This window comes from Anoplopoma fimbria, unplaced genomic scaffold, assembly GCF_027596085.1.
Source record: "Anoplopoma fimbria isolate UVic2021 breed Golden Eagle Sablefish unplaced genomic scaffold, Afim_UVic_2022 Un_contig_8278_pilon_pilon, whole genome shotgun sequence".
In the NCBI taxonomy this organism is placed as follows: Eukaryota; Metazoa; Chordata; class Actinopteri; order Perciformes; family Anoplopomatidae; genus Anoplopoma; species Anoplopoma fimbria.
The window spans coordinates 1-6,835 of NW_026553099.1; the positions used below are offsets into that span (position 1 = coordinate 1).

Genomic DNA, 6,835 nt, shown 5'->3' on the forward strand with positions numbered 1-6,835 from the left:
ACCAAGGGCCTTTTAAAGATACTATATCACCACGCTTTGCTCTTTCGTCTATACAGGGAGCGCCTGCAGATTTGCCAGACACACTCACAGCTTTTAAATGTCAAATCAGAATGTACAAAGTGGCTATAAGGATCACAAATGTAGTGCAGTAAAAAGATTAATATTTACTGTTGAAATGTAGAATACGTTAGCATAAAATTGAAAAGAAAATGATCGATGAGCTTAGGAATGATGAAAGCCATCATTTAACTGGATTTGTGTCATTTCTATACCGGCAAGTCATGATCTAGCTATTTCCTTCCCACCCTGTCGGTGTCCACTGAAAAAGCAGCAGCGCCCTCTGCTTTTTGTAAAGAGGAGTGAAAAAAGCTTACAGCACCTGGTATTCCCAGGCGGTCTCCCATCCAAGTACTGACCAGGCCCGACCCTGCTTAGCTTCCGAGATCAGACGAGATCGGGCGTGTTCAGGGTGGTATGGCCGTAAGCAAATATTGCGCCTACCAAAGGGCCTTTTAAAGATACTATATCACCACGCTTTGCTCTTTCGTCTATACAGGGAGCGCCTGCAGATTGCCAGACACACTCACAGCTTTTAAATGTCAAATCAGAATGTACAAAGTGGCTATAAGGATCACAAATGTAGTGCAGTAAAAAGATTAATATTTACTGTTGAAATGTAGAATACGTTAGCATAAAATTGAAAAGAAAATGATCGATGAGCTTAGGAATGATGAAAGCCATCATTTAACTGGATTTGTGTCATTTCTATACCGGCAAGTCATGATCTAGCTATTTCCTTCCCACCCTGTCGGTGTCCACTGAAAAAGCAGCAGCGCCCTCTGCTTTTTGTAAAGAGGAGTGAAAAAAGCTTACAGCACCTGGTATTCCCAGGCGGTCTCCCATCCAAGTACTGACCAGGCCCGACCCTGCTTAGCTTCCGAGATCAGACGAGATCGGGCGTGTTCAGGGTGGTATGGCCGTAAGCAAATATTGCGCCTACCAAAGGGCCTTTTAAAGATACTATATCACCACGCTTTGCTCTTTCGTCTATACAGGGAGCGCCTGCAGATTGCCAGACACACTCACAGCTTTTAAATGTCAAATCAGAATGTACAAAGTGGCTATAAGGATCACAAATGTAGTGCAGTAAAAAGATTAATATTTACTGTTGAAATGTAGAATACGTTAGCATAAAATTGAAAAGAAAATGATCGATGAGCTTAGGAATGATGAAAGCCATCATTTAACTGGATTTGTGTCATTTCTATACCGGCAAGTCATGATCTAGCTATTTCCTTCCCACCCTGTCGGTGTCCACTGAAAAAGCAGCAGCGCCCTCTGCTTTTTGTAAAGAGGAGTGAAAAAAGCTTACAGCACCTGGTATTCCCAGGCGGTCTCCCATCCAAGTACTGACCAGGCCCGACCCTGCTTAGCTTCCGAGATCAGACGAGATCGGGCGTGTTCAGGGTGGTATGGCCGTAAGCAAATATTGCGCCTACCAAAGGGCCTTTTAAAGATACTATATCACCACGCTTTGCTCTTTCGTCTATACAGGGAGCGCCTGCAGATTGCCAGACACACTCACAGCTTTTAAATGTCAAATCAGAATGTACAAAGTGGCTATAAGGATCACAAATGTAGTGCAGTAAAAAGATTAATATTTACTGTTGAAATGTAGAATACGTTAGCATAAAATTGAAAAGAAAATGATCGATGAGCTTAGGAATGATGAAAGCCATCATTTAACTGGATTTGTGTCATTTCTATACCGGCAAGTCATGATCTAGCTATTTCCTTCCCACCCTGTCGGTGTCCACTGAAAAAGCAGCAGCGCCCTCTGCTTTTTGTAAAGAGGAGTGAAAAAAGCTTACAGCACCTGGTATTCCCAGGCGGTCTCCCATCCAAGTACTGACCAGGCCCGACCCTGCTTAGCTTCCGAGATCAGACGAGATCGGGCGTGTTCAGGGTGGTATGGCCGTAAGCAAATATTGCGCCTACCAAAGGGCCTTTTAAAGATACTATATCACCACGCTTTGCTCTTTCGTCTATACAGGGAGCGCCTGCAGATTGCCAGACACACTCACAGCTTTTAAATGTCAAATCAGAATGTACAAAGTGGCTATAAGGATCACAAATGTAGTGCAGTAAAAAGATTAATATTTACTGTTGAAATGTAGAATACGTTAGCATAAAATTGAAAAGAAAATGATCGATGAGCTTAGGAATGATGAAAGCCATCATTTAACTGGATTTGTGTCATTTCTATACCGGCAAGTCATGATCTAGCTATTTCCTTCCCACCCTGTCGGTGTCCACTGAAAAAGCAGCAGCGCCCTCTGCTTTTGTAAAGAGGAGTGAAAAAAGCTTACAGCACCTGGTATTCCCAGGCGGTCTCCCATCCAAGTACTGACCAGGCCCGACCCTGCTTAGCTTCCGAGATCAGACGAGATCGGGCGTGTTCAGGGTGGTATGGCCGTAAGCAAATATTGCGCCTACCAAAGGGCCTTTTAAAGATACTATATCACCACGCTTTGCTCTTTCGTCTATACAGGGAGCGCCTGCAGATTGCCAGACACACTCACAGCTTTTAAATGTCAAATCAGAATGTACAAAGTGGCTATAAGGATCACAAATGTAGTGCAGTAAAAAGATTAATATTTACTGTTGAAATGTAGAATACGTTAGCATAAAATTGAAAAGAAAATGATCGATGAGCTTAGGAATGATGAAAGCCATCATTTAACTGGATTTGTGTCATTTCTATACCGGCAAGTCATGATCTAGCTATTTCCTTCCCACCCTGTCGGTGTCCACTGAAAAAGCAGCAGCGCCCTCTGCTTTTTGTAAAGAGGAGTGAAAAAAGCTTACAGCACCTGGTATTCCCAGGCGGTCTCCCATCCAAGTACTGACCAGGCCCGACCCTGCTTAGCTTCCGAGATCAGACGAGATCGGGCGTGTTCAGGGTGGTATGGCCGTAAGCAAATATTGCGCCTACCAAAGGGCCTTTTAAAGATACTATATCACCACGCTTTGCTCTTTCGTCTATACAGGGAGCGCCTGCAGATTGCCAGACACACTCACAGCTTTTAAATGTCAAATCAGAATGTACAAAGTGGCTATAAGGATCACAAATGTAGTGCAGTAAAAAGATTAATATTTACTGTTGAAATGTAGAATACGTTAGCATAAAATTGAAAAGAAAATGATCGATGAGCTTAGGAATGATGAAAGCCATCATTTAACTGGATTTGTGTCATTTCTATACCGGCAAGTCATGATCTAGCTATTTCCTTCCCACCCTGTCGGTGTCCACTGAAAAAGCAGCAGCGCCCTCTGCTTTTTGTAAAGAGGAGTGAAAAAAGCTTACAGCACCTGGTATTCCCAGGCGGTCTCCCATCCAAGTACTGACCAGGCCCGACCCTGCTTAGCTTCCGAGATCAGACGAGATCGGGCGTGTTCAGGGTGGTATGGCCGTAAGCAAATATTGCGCCTACCAAAGGGCCTTTTAAAGATACTATATCACCACGCTTTGCTCTTTCGTCTATACAGGGAGCGCCTGCAGATTGCCAGACACACTCACAGCTTTTAAATGTCAAATCAGAATGTACAAAGTGGCTATAAGGATCACAAATGTAGTGCAGTAAAAAGATTAATATTTACTGTTGAAATGTAGAATACGTTAGCATAAAATTGAAAAGAAAATGATCGATGAGCTTAGGAATGATGAAAGCCATCATTTAACTGGATTTGTGTCATTTCTATACCGGCAAGTCATGATCTAGCTATTTCCTTCCCACCCTGTCGGTGTCCACTGAAAAAGCAGCAGCGCCCTCTGCTTTTTGTAAAGAGGAGTGAAAAAAGCTTACAGCACCTGGTATTCCCAGGCGGTCTCCCATCCAAGTACTGACCAGGCCCGACCCTGCTTAGCTTCCGAGATCAGACGAGATCGGGCGTGTTCAGGGTGGTATGGCCGTAAGCAAATATTGCGCCTACCAAAGGGCCTTTTAAAGATACTATATCACCACGCTTTGCTCTTTCGTCTATACAGGGAGCGCCTGCAGATTGCCAGACACACTCACAGCTTTTAAATGTCAAATCAGAATGTACAAAGTGGCTATAAGGATCACAAATGTAGTGCAGTAAAAAGATTAATATTTACTGTTGAAATGTAGAATACGTTAGCATAAAATTGAAAAAGAAAATGATCGATGAGCTTAGGAATGATGAAAGCCATCATTTAACTGGATTTGTGTCATTTCTATACCGGCAAGTCATGATCTAGCTATTTCCTTCCCACCCTGTCGGTGTCCACTGAAAAAGCAGCAGCGCCCTCTGCTTTTTGTAAAGAGGAGTGAAAAAAGCTTACAGCACCTGGTATTCCCAGGCGGTCTCCCATCCAAGTACTGACCAGGCCCGACCCTGCTTAGCTTCCGAGATCAGACGAGATCGGGCGTGTTCAGGGTGGTATGGCCGTAAGCAAATATTGCGCCTACCAAAGGGCCTTTTAAAGATACTATATCACCACGCTTTGCTCTTTCGTCTATACAGGGAGCGCCTGCAGATTGCCAGACACACTCACAGCTTTTAAATGTCAAATCAGAATGTACAAAGTGGCTATAAGGATCACAAATGTAGTGCAGTAAAAAGATTAATATTTACTGTTGAAATGTAGAATACGTTAGCATAAAATTGAAAAGAAAATGATCGATGAGCTTAGGAATGATGAAAGCCATCATTTAACTGGATTTGTGTCATTTCTATACCGGCAAGTCATGATCTAGCTATTTCCTTCCCACCCTGTCGGTGTCCACTGAAAAAGCAGCAGCGCCCTCTGCTTTTTGTAAAGAGGAGTGAAAAAAGCTTACAGCACCTGGTATTCCCAGGCGGTCTCCCATCCAAGTACTGACCAGGCCCGACCCTGCTTAGCTTCCGAGATCAGACGAGATCGGGCGTGTTCAGGGTGGTATGGCCGTAAGCAAATATTGCGCCTACCAAAGGGCCTTTTAAAGATACTATATCACCACGCTTTGCTCTTTCGTCTATACAGGGAGCGCCTGCAGATTGCCAGACACACTCACAGCTTTTAAATGTCAAATCAGAATGTACAAAGTGGCTATAAGGATCACAAATGTAGTGCAGTAAAAAGATTAATATTTACTGTTGAAATGTAGAATACGTTAGCATAAAATTGAAAAGAAAATGATCGATGAGCTTAGGAATGATGAAAGCCATCATTTAACTGGATTTGTGTCATTTCTATACCGGCAAGTCATGATCTAGCTATTTCCTTCCCACCCTGTCGGTGTCCACTGAAAAAGCAGCAGCGCCCTCTGCTTTTTGTAAAGAGGAGTGAAAAAAGCTTACAGCACCTGGTATTCCCAGGCGGTCTCCCATCCAAGTACTGACCAGGCCCGACCCTGCTTAGCTTCCGAGATCAGACGAGATCGGGCGTGTTCAGGGTGGTATGGCCGTAAGCAAATATTGCGCCTACCAAAGGGCCTTTTAAAGATACTATATCACCACGCTTTGCTCTTTCGTCTATACAGGGAGCGCCTGCAGATTGCCAGACACACTCACAGCTTTTAAATGTCAAATCAGAATGTACAAAGTGGCTATAAGGATCACAAATGTAGTGCAGTAAAAAGATTAATATTTACTGTTGAAATGTAGAATACGTTAGCATAAAATTGAAAAGAAAATGATCGATGAGCTTAGGAATGATGAAAGCCATCATTTAACTGGATTTGTGTCATTTCTATACCGGCAAGTCATGATCTAGCTATTTCCTTCCCACCCTGTCGGTGTCCACTGAAAAAGCAGCAGCGCCCTCTGCTTTTTGTAAAGAGGAGTGAAAAAAGCTTACAGCACCTGGTATTCCCAGGCGGTCTCCCATCCAAGTACTGACCAGGCCCGACCCTGCTTAGCTTCCGAGATCAGACGAGATCGGGCGTGTTCAGGGTGGTATGGCCGTAAGCAAATATTGCGCCTACCAAAGGGCCTCACAAAGATACTATATCACCACGCTTTGCTCTTTCGTCTATACAGGGAGCACCTGCAGATTTGCCAGACACACTCACAGCTTTTAAATGTCAAATCAGAATGTACAAAGTGGCTATAAGGATCACAAATGTAGTGCAGTAAAAGATTAATAATTACTGTTGAAATGTAAGATACGTTAGCATAAAATTGAAAAGAAAATGATCGATGAGCTTAGGAATGATGAAAGCCATCATTTAACTGGATTTGTGTCATTTCTATACCGGCAAGTCATGATCTAGCTATTTCCTTCCCACCCTGTCGGTGTCCACTGAAAAAGCAGCAGCGCCCTCTGCTTTTGTAAGAGGAGTGAAAAAGCTTGCAGCACCTGGTATTCCCAGGCGGTCTCCCATCCAAGTACTGACCAGGCCCGACCCTGCTTAGCTTCCGAGATCAGGCAGATCGGGGCGTGTTCAGGGTGGTATGACGTAAGCAAATATTCGCCTACCAAGGGCCTTTTAAAGATACTATATCACCACGCTTTGCTCTTTCGTCTATACAGGGAGCGCCTGCAGATTGCCAGACACACTCACAGCTTTTAAATGTCAAATCAGAATGTACAAAGTGGCTATAAGGATCACAAATGTAGTGCAGTAAAAAGATTAATATTTACTGTTGAAATGTAGAATACGTTAGCATAAAATTGAAAAGAAAATGATCGATGAGCTTAGGAATGATGAAAGCCATCATTTAACTGGATTTGTGTCATTTCTATACCGGCAAGTCATGATCTAGCTATTTCCTTCCCACCCTGTCGGTGTCCACTGAAAAAGCAGCAGCGCCCTCTGCTTTTGTAAAG

General features: G+C 43.5%; 12 non-coding genes and 1 pseudogene across 12 annotated transcripts; all 13 read right to left on the bottom strand.

The window, feature by feature from the left end:
* Positions 1 to 367: 367 nt before the first annotated feature.
* LOC129116316 (5S ribosomal RNA) lies at positions 368 to 486 on the bottom strand. Its single transcript, XR_008533488.1, has one exon. It is a non-coding gene; the product is annotated as a 5S ribosomal RNA (ribosomal RNA).
* Positions 487 to 866: 380 nt separating this feature from the next.
* On the bottom strand, positions 867 to 985 carry LOC129116326 (5S ribosomal RNA). Its single transcript, XR_008533496.1, has one exon. It is a non-coding gene; the product is annotated as a 5S ribosomal RNA (ribosomal RNA).
* A 380-nt stretch (positions 986 to 1,365) lies between these two features.
* LOC129116327 (5S ribosomal RNA) lies at positions 1,366 to 1,484 on the bottom strand. The gene has a single exon (XR_008533497.1). It is a non-coding gene; the product is annotated as a 5S ribosomal RNA (ribosomal RNA).
* A 380-nt stretch (positions 1,485 to 1,864) lies between these two features.
* On the bottom strand, positions 1,865 to 1,983 carry LOC129116328 (5S ribosomal RNA). The gene has a single exon (XR_008533498.1). It is a non-coding gene; the product is annotated as a 5S ribosomal RNA (ribosomal RNA).
* Positions 1,984 to 2,362: 379 nt separating this feature from the next.
* Positions 2,363 to 2,481, bottom strand: LOC129116329 (5S ribosomal RNA). Its single transcript, XR_008533499.1, has one exon. It is a non-coding gene; the product is annotated as a 5S ribosomal RNA (ribosomal RNA).
* A 380-nt stretch (positions 2,482 to 2,861) lies between these two features.
* On the bottom strand, positions 2,862 to 2,980 carry LOC129116317 (5S ribosomal RNA). The gene has a single exon (XR_008533489.1). It is a non-coding gene; the product is annotated as a 5S ribosomal RNA (ribosomal RNA).
* A 380-nt stretch (positions 2,981 to 3,360) lies between these two features.
* Positions 3,361 to 3,479, bottom strand: LOC129116318 (5S ribosomal RNA). Its single transcript, XR_008533490.1, has one exon. It is a non-coding gene; the product is annotated as a 5S ribosomal RNA (ribosomal RNA).
* Positions 3,480 to 3,859: 380 nt separating this feature from the next.
* Positions 3,860 to 3,978, bottom strand: LOC129116319 (5S ribosomal RNA). The gene has a single exon (XR_008533491.1). It is a non-coding gene; the product is annotated as a 5S ribosomal RNA (ribosomal RNA).
* Positions 3,979 to 4,359: 381 nt separating this feature from the next.
* Positions 4,360 to 4,478, bottom strand: LOC129116320 (5S ribosomal RNA). The gene has a single exon (XR_008533492.1). It is a non-coding gene; the product is annotated as a 5S ribosomal RNA (ribosomal RNA).
* A 380-nt stretch (positions 4,479 to 4,858) lies between these two features.
* Positions 4,859 to 4,977, bottom strand: LOC129116321 (5S ribosomal RNA). The gene has a single exon (XR_008533493.1). It is a non-coding gene; the product is annotated as a 5S ribosomal RNA (ribosomal RNA).
* Positions 4,978 to 5,357: 380 nt separating this feature from the next.
* LOC129116323 (5S ribosomal RNA) lies at positions 5,358 to 5,476 on the bottom strand. The gene has a single exon (XR_008533494.1). It is a non-coding gene; the product is annotated as a 5S ribosomal RNA (ribosomal RNA).
* A 380-nt stretch (positions 5,477 to 5,856) lies between these two features.
* On the bottom strand, positions 5,857 to 5,975 carry LOC129116324 (5S ribosomal RNA). Its single transcript, XR_008533495.1, has one exon. It is a non-coding gene; the product is annotated as a 5S ribosomal RNA (ribosomal RNA).
* A 377-nt stretch (positions 5,976 to 6,352) lies between these two features.
* On the bottom strand, positions 6,353 to 6,470 carry LOC129116325 (5S ribosomal RNA; annotated as a pseudogene).
* Positions 6,471 to 6,835: the final 365 nt, after the last annotated feature.